The following is a 17976-nucleotide window of genomic DNA, read 5'->3' on the forward strand; positions in this document are numbered from 1 at the left end:
TTTATTTAAAAATAAGTTAAAGTTTAATGTACGTTTTTATCTCATATTAATAAAATAGTCTTGCATTTCTCATCTCGAAAAAGACATCATAGCTATATATACACATGTGTTACACATTCCGATAGGTTCTTCTTCTGCTGCCAATACCTGAGACGTGTTTCGGCAAAGTATTCGATTATTTTACCAGTAACCAAGAATGCCGCCACATGTATCCAGTCACAGCCGGTGGATACCAATGCCTAAGACTGTCCGACAATGTTCGACGATGCAATTCCGACGCGGTTGATTATAACAACAAGTAGATTCCGCTAACTGTCACTGCTCAATAATGTAATTTCAGATGCATTCGACGATATGATTTTGACCACGGCCACCGTTATCCGTTATTTTCCAAGGCTGGCGGTTTCGCTATTAGAAAATGCCTCCAGCTCACTGTGTAAGATTATTTTAGCTTTTTATCCAGAGTCAGTAATTTATGTTATTTACATATTGTAATACACTAACCAATTCATTTTTTTCCGAGGAGGGTAATTAAATAATATTTATCGAACATGATCTGGAAATGTGTTATATATCCCCGGGCACGCGGGGGGGGCATAGGTTCTACTAGTACTAAATAAATAGGGAAATGGCGGAGAAGAAGAAAATATCTTTAAAATTGCCCTGTAAAATACGCTGAAATATGATATCTTCATTAAATCAGATTTTGTATTTATTATTATACTAGTGGGAAGGTGGCTGGCTGGGCTCGGGCGTAAAATACACTTAAATATGATATTTTGATCTGTCTAGATTTCGTATATCTATTTAATTATAAAACTCAAATGACCTTGCAATAGGTGTTGTAACGTAACATCAGGTTTACGACTTCCGGTTGAGCATGCATACATAAACAAATAATCAACGCGACAATGAAATGTATTTTTTACTGTGTACGTTTTCAACGCCCCAATTGTTTTTTTTTTTTGTTTCGCGTTTAAATTATCCAAATAAACAACTGTTATAACTTTCTGCATTTTTTACATCGTTCATTTCCGTATTACGTTTAAGTTATTTGAATGCAATTTTCTTACAAATAAAATTTTTGACAACCGTAAGAGTATTTTAAAACGGCGATTTTCCCACCGCCTTCATTATTTTTAATTTATTCTCCATTTTTTAATACACCTTTCTAAAAACATTCATACATTAAATTTTACACTACCAACATAAATTAATAACCCCGAAAATGTTTTTTTTTTTTATCTGCGTTACAAATAAATAATCAACGCGATAATAAAACATATTGTTTTACTGTGTAAGTTTTCAGCGTTCCAATTCTTTTTTTTTTGCGTTTAAATTGAATAATATATCGACATTTGAATTTAACTTTACGTATTATAGCATCTGTTCAGTTCACATTTACCTATAAGTATGGCAAACCACTTATAATTTAATGGCTGAAAGTTTGTTTTTTGTTCAAAAATAATTATAAACAGAACAACTCATAGAAATCTATCTATATTCTTTTTTCATTTTAATATACTTTCAAATAAATGTTTCTGTTAGGTCACAGAAATATATTTTCTTTACGTCACAAGTGTCACGCTCATAAATTAATTCCATGGCTAATATTACATACTGACCCAACGAGTCAGCCGTAGTCTAGTAGTATTATAGAGTTGTGATTTCATATATAAATAAAGTATTTAGGTGCCATCAGCTAGACTTGAAACCGTAACTATAGCATTCAAACCTAGTGACGTTATCATTTTATCATCATGACACGCATACAAATCAATTAAAAATTAAAAACAAACTAAGAGGAATATACATCAAGTTTACAATCTATTTCAATTTTGACCCATTTTGACCTCTCAAAAACAATTGTAACCGGCTAAAGACCAGTAAAAGTATAGCCATATTACTCCCATCATTTGAGGTCACTAGCTCCGCTCTACGATTTTAGTTTCGGAAAAGATAGTAGAAAAATATGAACACAGTCAGACAGACAGACTAACAGACACAGGGGCGTTTATATGTTAAATTAGTTTAGATTGGACCTAATATGTGGAAATCATTTAAAAAGTAAAAAAACAAAATGTCTCGTCTTCTACCACCGTGAATCGAAGCCAAAACGTTTAGCTTACGATTCCTTTGACGTTAATGCTTGAGCTATGCAGACATGTTTCTGCAAGACTAAAAGTTAAAACATGAACCAATAGCTATTATGATACGCATGCATATTTGTAATGCCGTTGTTCGACCTTCGCCGAGTTAATTATATCTTTTTTTTTTAATTTCACATTTTTCACCGCTTTTCCCCGGCTAAAACTCTAAAATTTCGCATTGGTTCCAATACCCTATATATTAAGCTTCATGTCCATAGGAAACAACTGACAGAGAAGTTTGAAAGGCAAACTTTTTGAAACCTATATATATATATATATATATATATATATATATATATATATGCATACATAAATCTATATAGAAAGAAGTTTGTGTTGACTATAATCATTTTAGACAAATATTACGCAAGTATAAATCACGTAGAATATCTGCAGGAATATAATTACACGTAATAATTTACTAAAAATGATCATCTCATAAGAACATCGAAAAAAAATCTAATATGGAATTATTTAAAATGAATGTTTAAAAAGAATATGCGAATTAGCTAGATGTCTTGCAGATGAATGCAATTTCGACGACCCATCTGTAAGAAAGGTGTATTTTCTTTTAAATAAATAGAAAAAAGTTTTTAACATGTATATTAACACACACGAAAAAAATCAAATTTATTAGAGTATAATTAAGGTTTATAATCCTACCTTATGCATTACATTCTATTTTTTGGCATGGGAGAAAATCGAGTATAAATGTACATCGAAGTTCATACAAATATTCACAAGTCTATAGAAGAATGGGTCAAACATACTAAGTTATATGCAATGTTATTAAGACACAGTTAATTTTACATAAGTTATAAAGAACTATTGCAATCACGGATTTCGATTGTTGATCGAGCCCTTTCAGATAGTCATATATTTAAACTTGAACTAACTTATAAGTACTAAACGAAATAAATTTGAATGAATACATAGACTCTACTGACAAGTTTGCAGCCATAACGTAGGCTGCTTATAGAATTTCTCACACTAAATAATGTCTTATATCTACGTAATGCCATAATTCTTCAATGTATGAAGACTTTGTTCCACATATAAACGAAAAGAATATGGTTTTTCTTTGCGCTTATTCTCTCTATAACAAAATTATGAAAAAAAACTTAAGCAAACTTCTGTCTTTTGTTACATTCTGGACAGAAAAGAAGCTTTGATAAAATACCCACCAATCATTTTGTTATTAGAATAATGTGCGTAGGATATCTAATCTATATAGCTGTACTAAAGACATACTCTAGTAAGAATAAAGCGTTTTTGTTTACATTGTTACTAGTCCATTTGCTCTCCGCCATCACCTTTGATTGGTTTATCATGGGCATTGCTACCGAATCAAGCGATTATAAAAAAAAATCACATGGAACAGATTTTCAGCGTCTTTTAACATGAAATCAACACGAACCATTGTATTAATATTTTATTGAATGTACTCTCATGGGCGGGGATTGCTGAAATTTGCCAGCACACAATGCGGACGTGTACAGAAGAGAATACTGCAAGATCCACTCATTCCTTTTTCTGACAGCGGATGCTACGCAATATATCTTCTTCTAACTTCCCGGCTCTCAAATAATTCCTATGTTATCGTTAATAAAATTGGCGATCGTTTTTGAAACACAATATAATTTAATTCTAGCAGGATCCGTTAACCGGTGTTGCCCGGTGAAAGCCTCTCCCCCTCGCCAAAATGTAAACTACGGTTGCTGTTGTTGTTGTTGTTGTTGTTGGGCCACTGCCGTCGCTTAACAATTGCCGAAATGTAATAATATGGCTTTTTCTGGCGATTATTACTGGTTTAAAAGAATGCGTAAATTAGTATGAATTAATAAAATAATGAAAAATAGTCTATTAGAATAATAATAGAAATTAAAAACAGAAGTTGTAGATTATCATTTGATAGGGGTTGTTTAGAGCGATCGAAATCAATGGTAGCAGTCGTAGCTGTTTTCGTTTGTATATCAGGTCAGGTCTTCCATTTCTTTTAAACTCTTCCAGCAATAGTATAAAAGTGAATTCCAATTTTAAGTCGTCTTTTTTTAGCGTGTAAAACAAAGACTTTATTCACTTCACTTCATTTAGTATTGACATGTTAAGATCGGCGTTTAGAATATATATCCCAGCTTTTGAAATAGAACTCGCCAACCTCCCCATCTTAAGAACGGCATCGTCATGTGAGGAACTGCTGTCAGAGTAGACAACTGCTGTTTTGAGAGGTGCGAAATAATCCCCCACATTTAATCGTGATAATCGTTGTCAGAATAAAACCGGCAGATGCTAAAAAATAAAAATGGGGGTGGCATTGTCGGTAGAGAAGAAGTAGATTTATTTATTTCACGTGCGTACAAACTGGACGCCATAGATCTCTAAAAGTACTTGTCTCCGAAAGATTATAATGAGATTTGTTTAATCGGTATATTCAACACCCTACAAAATTCGTCATTCTAAAAGAAAATTGCGAGATGGGTCTAAATTACACCCCCCAAAAATGTTTTGAAAATGCAAATAGATCATCGGTTTTACTAAATATGTACGACCAATTTTATTCTCGATCAATGTAGGACTGACTGCTTCTGCTGTTTATAATACAGAAATTACCTGCAAAGTTGCATGTACTTAGCAGTAGCCGAATCGAACATTTAATCGTGCCGGATTGTGATCGTACATAATGGGGTTCACTAAAAGTATTATAAATTAGCTTCATACCTTAATATATTTGCAAACAATAAACTAATTTATTTTAAATATTCTCTCTTAGGCCTGAAAGCAGACAAAATAAAAATAAATACAACTATTTATATAGAGAGAAATTCTTAAAAGCATACATTTTCCCAATCTTGTATGCCACCTATTGGGGAACTGGATTTCTCAATATCTAGAATGTACGTTGATGGTAAGTCTGTCCTTTGCCAGTAAATATCTATCCTTCTTCTTCTCTGTCTGCTTATCTTCTTCTTCGTCTTCTTCTTTTTCTTCTTCTTCTTCTTCTTCTTCTTCTTCTTCTTCTTCTTCTTCTTATTATTATTATTATTGATGTTTGGTAAGATGCAACTATTAAAATTATACAAAATGGAATTTCAGTTAGGGAAAACCTAATAAATAAGTTGTCAAATTTGATCAACTTGAAAGAAAAATAAACCTAAACATACACACACAGAGAGGAAAAACACGGGTCATAAAAAAATATTATTGTTACTTAAATATGTTTTCTTTTAAAATTAATGGATTCAGTTTTCTTTTTTGACTCGTCTCTCCAAAAAATTCCTTTAATAAAAAAAGTAAAAAGAAAACTTGTTTATTTTGAATACAGACACGGTAAAGCTTTCTACGTTCTACAAAGATTTTCTAGTGGTACATGACTTATAGAATTTACTTTGCAAAAAAAAAACAGAAAAAAACAAATATGTCGGCTGAGAATTGAGACTGTAATTAATTAATTTATTTTTGTATGCAAAGATAAAAAAATAAAAAGTAGAACACGAGGTTGAAATGAAGTCTGAATCTTTAAGAATTTGCCAAAAACAATCGTAACTCTGACTAAAGTGTTATTGTGTATTTCAATAGCAACACATTTACGCAAACGTACTGTCTGAATCGCTCATGTAAGAGTGACTATCTAATAAAAATATTGAGTTTTTTTAGTAAATATCTGTCTAGGTATAGACTTACAGAGTTAGTTGCCAAAACTAATCTGTCTTGTTTCGTTTTATATTTTACGCTGACAAACCCAATCGGTCGTTTATGTTTTATTTGCCTTAATCAGCACCAGCAGAAATTAACTGTACATTTATCGTACATAATTTTTACGCGGACATATTTAGTAAAACATGAAAACACGATGCATTTTTAGGGTGGGTTTTTATTTGGGGGATAGTTGCCGTTTCGGGACTTTGTACATGTTTACATCCCTATAACAGTGTTCTTTTCTGTGTTATATTTTAGTATTCTTCCGGACGTTCAAGCAAGGACGGGAAAGACGTTATGTATGTAAAGCTGTTTACTTGTCCAAGATAGTTTTAGTAATTACTGTTTTCAGTATGTAAGTGTCTATTTGTTAGTGGTTAAAATGTTTTTCCCGCCATGGTCTCATGGGGAGAGCGACGTCTTCTTTTGCAAACTTTTATAAGTGTTCGTTTATCTAGGAATTAGTTTCATTCTGGAATATTAGAATGCCCTGTCTCAGCCAATTGAGAAGGACGGAACATAGCTAGGGAGACGTTATTATTTAGTATTCGGAAATCAGAAAGAATGTATTATGTCTAAGTTTGTCTTAACCAGTTACGGAGTGTGTAATCACACTAGAGTTGAAAAATTAATAATATCATCCGGTGACAAATAGTAGTAGTGGTAGGCCTTAATAGCTAGAGAGAAAAATAGAAACCCCTTTTTCTTAAGATGTTTCTCGGCAGATGTAATGTAGCATTTTAATATCATGGTTGAATGTGCCTGTAATAGCCGTCGAAAGCTACACATAATAATGGCTAATAAGCGATATGTATTAGAGTTGTACGTGACATCTGGTGTTGCACTCCTACGTTACTTTTGTACAGAGGAAAGTTTCTTCAGTGAAAATCATTATATAGAATACCAATTTACTCAATTTATTGACTTGTTGATCAAGACAAAATAATAATTGTCCACAGGTTTTTGTTTTTCTCCAGAACAAGCGTACCTTCATCTGACACACTCCACTATGGTAACTGTACTGACTTTTGTAATTCTGAAACAGTAGCGGATTTTTTAAATCTAAAACGTAGATTCCAATCCGTGCCAAGACCAAAACGGAGATTCCATGAAAAAAGCCTCTTTGTAAAAAGCGCCCGTCTGTGGAACTCTGTTCCTTTTGCCTGTTTCCCGCCTGACTACAACCTGGATGTCTTCACGCCCAACCTAAAAAAAAATCCTGTTGAACCTCCCCCTTAAGTAAGACACATCATCAAATCTCAACACTAACGTACTGTACACGCAATCACACTTATCCTCGAGTGGTTTCCGGTCGTTGATAAGTTGTAACCACCTTGTAAAAAAAAGTAGCCTCAGGCATAAATATCTTTGAGGTCACGCTCCGGCGAGTGTGAAGCTCGATAACTATGCCACCTTTTAATGATGAGAAAATCAATAAAGTGATCCAGCATATCATTGAACCACTAAAAATAATTATTGATTTCTGACTAATTTATAATGGATGGATGAAGATGTCTGAATTTTATTTGTATGAAATATTGTTGAATTGCAGAAACAATTTTAGATTGTATAAATAGTTCTATTATAACATTGTTATGGAGTGCGTGTATGAATAGTGTGATTAGTGCGGGATATCATTGAGTGCTATGGAGTTCAAACATTGACATAGTTCTGACTCAGTGACTTCCCTTGACAACGCGGGCATCTGCATGCAGCAAGAAGTCACGCCACAGGTCAGTGAGTGTATTTTGAGTACAAGTTTCGGTTAATGGGGATTACAGCCCCAAACTTAAAATACAACGACGTGTAGGCGTTTTGAGACAGTTTCAGTTCGAGTATGAGGATTCCTCTGTAATCAGTTATAATGAGAAGATGGAAGGCTTCTCATATGTTCGAGGAAAGCGAAATATGGCAGATAACTCGAGAGAAAAATTCCCAGATGAACAATACAAGGATGCGACATTCACCAGTTAAACTGAATAAAATTCAAATTGTCCAGAGAAATGTGAATTGTATCAGTTCTATGCATGAAATAGCTTTTGTTCCAGGTGCACCGACGTCGCCACACAAACCATCGAGGACACAGCAAGACATTTTTTTCACAGACATCACCAAATTATCAAGGCCAAGAGGCCACTTGTTTACGTTAGACTTGAAGATAACCATATTGTAGTCAGCCGGAAAGCAGGAAAACGGAAGAAATTCCACATGCGTGCTGTTCTAAGAAAGAAGCTTTGTTCATGGAATCTACGTTTAGGTTTAGGAAGAGATAAAGGGTGGGGGGAATTATTGATAGTGTTTTCAGCTAGACAAGTGTTTCTTGTGAAAGTTTGTTGAGGAAGGATTTAAAGCTCAGTCGAACACTTTCCATGAAAATAACGACACCTCAGAGACAAACTCACAGCATCTCTTCTGTGTGATTGAGGTTGCAGGGAAGAGAAAAAGGCATCTCCTACGAGGCTACGAAGTCTATTTTTAACTCTACCAAGGCAGAACAAATCCTTTCTAGCAGCTCCTACCCAGATGAGGCAAGAGTATTCCATCCTTGGACGTGCCTGGCTCTTATATAGATGGAGAAATGAATCGGCAGTGAGATTTCTATTGGATCGATAGAAAGAGCCCACCATTTTTCCAGCGGCCTTGGCAATAGATTTGATGTACGTGTTCTACTTAAGATCAGGAGTAACGGTCAAGCCCAGAAGCTTGTCAAAACTTGAGGCCTCCTGAAGACGGTACGCATTCATTTCAATTGATAACAGATGTGGATCAGAATGTTGATCATGTAACGAGAGAAGCTTGGTTTTAGATGCATTGAAAGTAACCAGCCACTCCTTTCCTCATTGTACCACGTGCTCAAGATCAGAGGAACCAGAATCGGAGAGAACTTGGTCGTTTACTGTCTTAGATGTGCTACCATAAATGGTAGTGTCATCAGCATAAATGTTTAAGAATGATGTAAGGATGTGATTTGGTTGATCATTAATGTAGATCAGGAAGAGAGTTGGGCCCAAGATGAACCCCTGAGGGACTCCAGCATTTATACTGTGAGCTTCTGATTTTTGCCCCTCAACTACTACTCTTATGACCCTATCAGAGAGAAATCGCTTAATAATTAAGAAGACATTTCCAGCTATACCATAGCTAGATATCTTGCGAAGTAAACCTTTATGCCATACCCTATCAAAGCCTTAGATATGTCAAGAGCAATTGCCCTAGAATAGCCTCCGTCGACAGATTTGCTAATCCTATGAGATATAACTGTAAGCTCATCTGCTGTAGATCTAGCAGAACGGAAACCATAGTGAGTGTCACTGAGAAGGTTATTTTTGTAGAGATGGTTGATTACTTCGTATTTAACACAGATTCCAGCAACTTTCTCATGACGCACAGGAGACATATTGTCCTGTACTGAGAGGGTGAGGAGCGATCACCTGAATTCTTAAATACAGGGCATACTGATGACATTTTCCTGGGTGCTGGGAAGCTATTCTCCTTAAAACAACGTTTAAACAGTTATGTAAGTATGGCCGCTACTTCTGGTTGAAGTTTTTGTTATTACTATAATTGGAATACCGTCAGGGCCGGTTGTTTACTGGAATCAAGGTTTTTGATTAGCTTCGCAACATCACGTACAGATATATGTATATCACATAGCATGTTTTTTGATACAGGAGGAAATATTGGGTGTTGGCGGCCTTGGACGCAAAGGGTAGAATTTTCTTGGCAAAGAGTTTGGCTTTGTCTGATGCTGACGAGATTACCTCAGATCCATTGATGATAGTTGGGATAGAGCACACGTTTCTGTTCAGAATTCTGTATGCTATTTGCCAAATCTGGTGGGAACCAAGCCGCTGTTCAGCTACTTTGGACTTGACGTACTGAGTATACAACTCTCTTGCGTTCTTTATTACTTTCTTACAATGGTTGCTGGCAATTCTGAAAGCGGCTTTAGTGTCCACACATCTATTACGTTGGAAGCAGTGGAAAAAGTGATTTCTGTGCGCAATGGCAGCAGCCCATTCTGAAGAGCACCATGCCTGGCTGTTAGGTTTTTGCTGGAACTTTTGTGAGGGGATGAAACGGTGTTTACCTACAATTAACCATTCTGATACTATAGAGGATACATCCTTTTAAACATGGAACGCAGAGGTAGATCTGATATAAATGTACGGAAGCACTCCCAGTCAGCCTTAGTGTATCGATATACTGTATCTTAATTGATACAACAGAGTGGTCGAAAAATTCAAGAGGAGGTAACAGAAGCTGAACATAGTTCTGGGCAAGTTGTGAGAAAGGGGTCTAGTAAACTGGCCTTCATTTTCGGGCACACGGGTGGGTTCGTGAACAATCTGAGTGAGGTCATAAGCAATGGAAAATCATGACAGAACCTCCCCTCAGCATCGGTCTTGTTTGAGTTGGTCAACTATTCAACGTTGTAAACATTGAAGTCTTCACATGCGTGAATGTTAGCTGAAGGATAAGCAGATAGGACTTGGTCAATTTTCTCTGATATGCTTTTAAAGATAATAACTCCGCTGTTGTGGGGACGATAGAGAGTAAATATAAATGCAGTAGTGTGAGCTAATGCAACCCGGAAGCACATAGAGGGTAAGTTAGGATCTTCTCTGGAGATGTCCCTACAACATGGAAAGCCATATTTTATATAGGCACATATTCCATGTCCATGGCGATCTTGAGGTCACATTTAGAAATTAAGTTAGAGTAACCTTTAATTGCGAACTTTTCTAGGGAAATAGCCTGTCCAATGGCAGTTTCGCTTAAAAATAAAAGGTCTTGTTTAGTCTCCTGTAATTGGGTTTCAACCTCTGGAAGGTTAGAAAGTAGACCCCTGATGTTGGAGAAGGAGACATGGTAGTAAGGGTATACGTTGGAAGTTGAAGAAACGGGTTTAATCGTGTATTTTTTCTTTAAATTGTCATAATGAAATTTTGGAATTTGTGGACTAGGTCGTCAGATTTTCTTAGAGCAGGACAGAGAGGGAAAACTAAGAGAGAAAAAGAAATGAATAATTGTCTTTTAGAAAATGATAATGTAAAGCCGTAACAGTTATTCATTATGACATCGAGAGGCCCTACTCGAAGCTACTGCATGGTCCAGAATCCAATCACCAAATAGCAATACAGCAGCCCCAGTACTTTGCACCTGCTGATAGGAGAGCCTCCTTAGTGATTAATCCAAGGTCCAGGTCCCTGACTATCTGGCGGATAACGTCGGCCCAGATAAAACGTTTACATCCAGCACCCTTACTAGTGACATGGCTACAAGGATAGACATGGGCACAGAAAATTTCCGCCATCTCTGTCAATTGTTCGCGCAAAATACTGCCAATCTAGAAAACAGCTTTTTCTTTTTCCTTTGTCAGAAAAATCACTCATTTAAAAAATGAGGACGGAGGGAAAAAAAAGGAGAGGCGAGAGTAACGGGAGCTGCTGATAACGCATCCACAATGCGTTTTCTACTCTCCATTAAAAAAATATTAAGTATTATACTTAATAAAAGTCCATCGGACAGTGTTTAAAGGAAAGTATCGTGATAGATTCCCCTCTCACGGACTAAAAATGAATACAATTACCTAAACTATTTCTGCAATCAACTTGGAAGATAAATAAACATTTATGGACGAGAAAAACGCTAAGATTTAATAAAACAGAAATACATAAATTAACTACTGAAAAAAATGTAGTTATTAATATTTGAATCTAAATATAAAAAGTAGGATTAATATGGAAGTCACCAATCTTGAAAAAACACGTCCGTCTCCAAACTGTAGAAAATTGTTTTAGTTTTAATAACATCAGCGTTCAAAATACTTTCTTTTTTTTTAATTAACCGTTAAAAGAAAAGCGTGATCTTCTTCTGGACTTTAGCTAGTTACGTTTTAAGAAACTTGCGATATAAAAGAAAAGCGGAGGGGGGTGTTCTTCCGAAAGTTAGTAAGTGACGTTATAAGTTATTGCGAGATAAAATGAAAGCAGGATTGAGGGGTGGGGATTGAAAGGATAATATAATGGATTGAGTCTATGCAATATGTAAGATCAACTTGGTAGATAAATAAATATTTATGGACGAGAAAAACGCTAACATTTAATAAAACAGAAATACATGAATTAAATATTGAAACAAAATGTAGTTATTAATATTTAAATCTAAAGATAAAAAGTAGGATTAATATAGAAGTCACTTATCTCGAAAAAAAAACACTTTCGTCTCCAAAATGCAAACTAGATGCGAGTAAGATATAATTCTTCTCTACTTTGTTTATAACCCCCTCAAAAAGTTTATGTACCGTAAATATGAACATTGACGCAACGTAACCAAACCCATTTGTCCCACAACAATTCATCGGTGTTCACCACAAAATGTGTTAGAAAGTAAACTTACAGTGTGTCACTAAGTCGATCAGCAAAATAAACATTATAGAAAGTGAGGTAAGTAGAAAGAGAATTGAGGAAGTTGCTTACAAAGGCACACAAAGGAGAGCTGAAATTAGATTGTTAATCAAGGTGTAGCCGTAACTGGTAGGACGGACGAAACATAGAAATCAATACATAAGAAGGTAGTTTTGTGACAGTTTACCACTATTAGGAATAATAGTCCTGAATTTGCAATAGTTAAGAGTTTCAAGTAAGAGCCGATTGATGCCAGGCAACGGCTTTGAATAGACCAAGAAAGGCTAGAAAGGCAGAAATGAGCTGACGTAAAACGACAACAAAGAAGCCTTTAAATATAAGTAAAATGTCGACGTTAACGCTCAAATAATCGATGATGTCACATGCACTGAATGCAATGCATATCTACAGAATGTGTTGGATTTTGTTTTCCTTGAGTTTGTGTTTTGGCGTGTTTATTCATATATTTGTCAGTTATTGCCCTTATTTATTCACCGTCTCTCTATCTCTCTGTACATTAACCCTTTCAAACAATATCCTTATTCAATCTCCGTATGTCGTTGTCCATCCATGTCTCTCTATCTAAATCAACTTCTCCATATAATAATTTTTGTCTCTCCCTCTCGATTTCCTTGCCCTTATACATCTTTATATCTACGTCTCTCCTCATTCGCTCTCTCCCTCTCTCTATTCCCTTCTATACCCACTTTTTCTGTCTTTCTTTCTTTCTAAAAATACCATCACTGTCTCCCTGCCTTAATCTCCTTATCCATCTATGGCTTTCTATCTCTCTATCGCTTTAACCCATTTTTACCCCTAACCCATCCCTTTCTCTTTCTCTTCCGTCGTTTTATTTCAAATCAGTGTCAGCCATCTTTTCACTTAAGTTGCTTTGTATGTTTCTTCGCCGCCATTGTCGACATGGAGCCTGCGGTTTGGAACGACATGCTTTTAGGTGATCTCCCATTATTTTAACCTCCAGCGTATCACATAATTGCTTTTGCCTCATGATAATACAATTTATACAACTGATACCGGTTCGCTTGATATGCATGTGGCGTCGGGGGTGAGTACAATAAAGAAAATAAGAAAATAGGCTGGGAAAAAAAGAAGCAAAGAAAGAAGAAGTAAACACTTGAAGCTATCAGCTAATATATATTTATCGATTTATTCCCGAGAGAACAACTAATTCTTATCTTTCGTAGTTTTTGCAAAGCTTGAAAACGTTCACGTTAAGGGCTTCCCATTTTACAGATTATCTGATAGACTAACACATACATTAGGATGTTCACAAAAATTATATGACTTTAATAGTTCTAGGCAACGAGCAGAAACCAACACACACGCTGACATAGAGGCACCCGCACACAAACGTATGCGTGCACGTTCTTATGCATACATATAAACTCGTGCAGCTATTAAAAATAGAATTTCAAACACTCCCTAATAATATATCGGGTGCACCAAGTGCAAGACAAATACAAAAATTGACTTAAAAAGGGCAGATTGAATTTTAACATGATAGATCGGCTGAAGTATATGAAATAACGGCCGAATTTCTTATATCCCATAGGATGCTCTGTTCTCGGAAAAAAACAAAATGTTAGGCAAATTGAAAAAAAAGCATACATAAACAAAAGTCCTGATATGCACAAAGTTAATACAGACGCAAATATACACAGACAGACACACACTTATATTGTAGTAACTAGTTTGAGCTCCAATCCCTGGCCAGTACGTGTAAAACTTTCGATGCAAATACTCGTTTATGTAAAACAATAGTAAGTAACTTCCCTCACTCTCTACTCGTCCGATAAACTTAAAGAAAATTCCGTAATCAACCGTTCTTTACTATAATTGTCTTTTTGTTTAATAGAATACAATGTTAGACTAATCGAATTATGATAGTAACGTTCAACGCCTGGATACATTTGTCCTAGGATGCGCTTTTTTTTAGGTTACGATGTGAAATACTATGTTTTCTCTGTCTCCTGGTTACAGTATTTGCCCCGCCTAACAATGTTATTAATAAAGTTATTAAATTTCTTTTATTTTTATTTTAAATAATATATATATATATATATATATATATATATATATATATATAAAATTTATACGGAAGTGTTCAGATAGGACCTTACTACACCCCCCTCCCATATATATATTATATATATACAAAAATAAAAAAAATTAAAATAAAAGAAATTCAATAAATAAGTAAAAAAAAAAACAGCAGTATATATTAAAAACAAAAAGAATAATTTAAAAAAGCTAACTGAACTAACATAAACCAATAAAAAAAATCTGGGATTTAAGCTAAGCAACCTATTAAAACAGTATAACACTAACAACAAACACAGATAAAGTAATATCATCAAAAGGCTCCTGTGGTGTGCGTCCTTTCAAATACAAAATCCGAATCACTTCTCGACGTTTAACAGGCGCTATTTCACACCTAACTTAGTTCAAACACCTGTAAAACAGAAACCACAATTAGATCAGAGCTATAATTTGCCAAATAACCCGTAGAGATAAAAATCATTGCACATTCCTAATTTCATCTAGATCAGACAACCGGAAGTGGGTCAGGGCATTACTTATTGCACGCCCCTCGTATATATATATATATATATATATATATATATATATATATATATATATATATATATATATATATATATATATATATATATATATTCATGAGGTGATTTAACAAGTTTCCAAGCCTTTTTATATGCATTAGAAATTGTGGTAGAATCTTGAAAATTCAATAATGTAATGTGATTGACATTTTTTTTATTGATTTCAGGTTAAAATAAACAGCTACAGTAGGAATTGAAATACAACTTCCAACAACCTAGTTGTCACAGTTTGTAAATGTCCAAAATTCATTCCGGACGTGTGAACATTGAGAAGAACGAGATGCAATAAACATTCTGTTTTAAACTTTGAAACATGCCAAAGAAACGTATGGAATGCTTTAGACTGTTTTGTGACCATCTTGCATGAATCGAGCACCAGTTTTTGAGTTGCATAAAAGAGTCAAGGAAGCCTGTGAGTCTGTAATGGATGATGGGAATTGTGGGACGTGTAAGAAAGTAAGAACACAAGAGTTGATTGCGCCAATAAAGAATTTCATGGATAAGAACCCTCGTATGTCTATTGAGAAAATCAGTGCACATTTTGATGTCACACAATTCTTTGTAGAGATAATGAAGATGCAGAAGATTTGCGCAAAGTCTGTCCCAAGTATGATCAGAGCAGATCAGAAAGAAAATTTTATCATGTCAGCAGGGAAATTGTTGAGTTGATCAATTAAGATCCCGCAGTTCTGGTGGCCTTAGATGAAATCGAGGTCTACTGCTATGACACAGAGACCAAGAAACATAATTCCCAGTTGGAGCCCACCGGCTCTCCCAGACCCCAGAATATTTTAGGTTTATAGTCAAGATCGTCTGCTTTTTCACTCGTATTATACTGTCAATTTGACTGGAAACGTAGAAACAGAAAAAGTTATCCTTAACATGGGTAAATGGGAGGGGTTTTCACGTTATCTTAAAGCAGAATAACATTCATTAAAATGCCCACATGATGCTTATTACATGAGGCTTAAAGAGGAGCATTAAATCTAGACATTATAGTGTGATATGTGCAGACCAGGAGACTGATTATATGGCAACGTTACATGATTGTATAATGGAGTTTTGCAGCAACAGCTTATCTAACTTGATTTCATTCGAAATTTAAAAAAACTCATGAACAGCAATATCGGTTAATACATTATTCTTGCATAAGTAAGCATAAGAAGTCCCTTTATTTTGTCATCTAATTTACACATGTGTTTATGGTGTGTCCAAACACTGCTTAATTTAGATAGCAATGTAGAAGAAAGATAAAAGTCATTTCTGGAAATCCTTATAACGTTATGTAGAAAATGAGTAATACTTTGTAGTCATTGCCTAAAGCCTAAAAGAACTAAGCAAAAATTAAATTCGATTAATGCAGATTCTATATATGTGCCGATTTCCAAACTAGATACTGTTTCTACAGCTAGTTCATTTATGTAAAAAAAGCATGACAATATATATATATATATATATATATATATATATATACATATACATATATATACATATACATACATATATATATATACATATACATATATATACATATACATACATATATATATACATATATATATATCCATATACATATATATATATATATATATATATATATATATATATATATATTATGGATATACAGTTGTGCGCAAAAATATTCGACCCCTGTCTAAAGTTTCTTGTTTCGTTGAATCTATACTTCAAAAATCTTCATAACGCCTTTTAACGGCTAATTATGAATAAATTATATATTTTTAACAATAAATGAGGAAAAGTAATTCAAGATTAATAATATGTATCAATTTATTTACAAAAAATATAAATATGGATGTTGCAAAAATATTCGACCCTTTTAATTATAAGTTTAAATAAATGCGTCATTAAGTTTATTATTTTAATCTGACCTTGTATTTATTTCCTATGAATTATATTTATGACTCTACTGAATCTAAAATCAGTTCAAATTGAACTTCAATGCCATATTGAATGATTGAATAATTGTTTCAAATAAAAAAAAATATTTTTCAACGTCAACAAATCTGCCACTTGACAAAGAACAAAGAGTACTCTGAAGACATTAAAAAGAAAGTAATAGATGCCTACCAGTCTGGAGAAGGTTATAAAAAAATTCCAAATGTTGTTGTATACCACGGGCGACTGTTATGTCCATTATAAAAAAATGGAAAGTAAAAGGGATTGTATCAAGTCTTCCAAGATCAGGTCGTCCAATATATATTACGACAAGTGGGGCTAGGAAAATTGTTAGACAAGTTTCAATAGACTCTAAATCTAACCTAAAGGACGTGCAGAACGATTTGAAGAATGCTGGCTCAGATGTACACTTGTCAACTATTCGTAGGGCATTAAATCGTGCCGGATTGCATGGACGTATTGCCAGAAGGAAGTCCTTACTTTCCAAAGCTCATCAAATGGCTCGATTAAATTTTGCAAAAAAAGTTCCTAGAAATGCCTATTCATTACTGGAATAATATAATTTGGTCAGACGAAACGAAATTGGAACTATTTGGACGCAACCAGCAACGCTATGTTTGGCGAAAAGAAAATACTGCTTATAATGAGAAGAATATCGTTCCAACCGTTAAGCATGGAGGTTGATCAATCATGGTGTGGGGCTGTTTCAGTATTTGGAACTGGAAGATTTACCATAATCGATAGAAGAATGGATTCAGTAAAATATATGTCCATACTGAAAGAAAATCTTGTTCCGTCTGCGAACCAGTTGGGGCATGGAAGGAGGTATACCTTTCAACAGGACAACGATCCTAAACGCACTTCAAAGAGCACTAAGGCATGGTTAAAGAATGATAAAGTGAAAGTTCTAGAATGGCCTTCCCAATCTCCTGACCTAAATCCGATTAAGCTCTTATGGCATGATGTAAAAATTGCGGTACATAAAAGAAAACCATCTAATTTGATTGAATTAAAACAGTACTGTCAAGAAGAGTGGCTTAAAATTCCAGTGGACAGATGTAGAAGTCTCGTTAGATGTTATAGGAAATGTTTACTTGCAGTAAAGTTCAAAGGAGCTTCAACCAGGTATTAATGAAAAGGGGTCGAATACTTTTGCAACAT

This window comes from Euprymna scolopes, chromosome 17 (assembly GCF_053919585.1).
Source record: "Euprymna scolopes isolate OS-2025 chromosome 17, ASM5391958v1, whole genome shotgun sequence".
NCBI lineage: Eukaryota > Metazoa > Mollusca > Cephalopoda > Sepiida > Sepiolidae > Euprymna > Euprymna scolopes.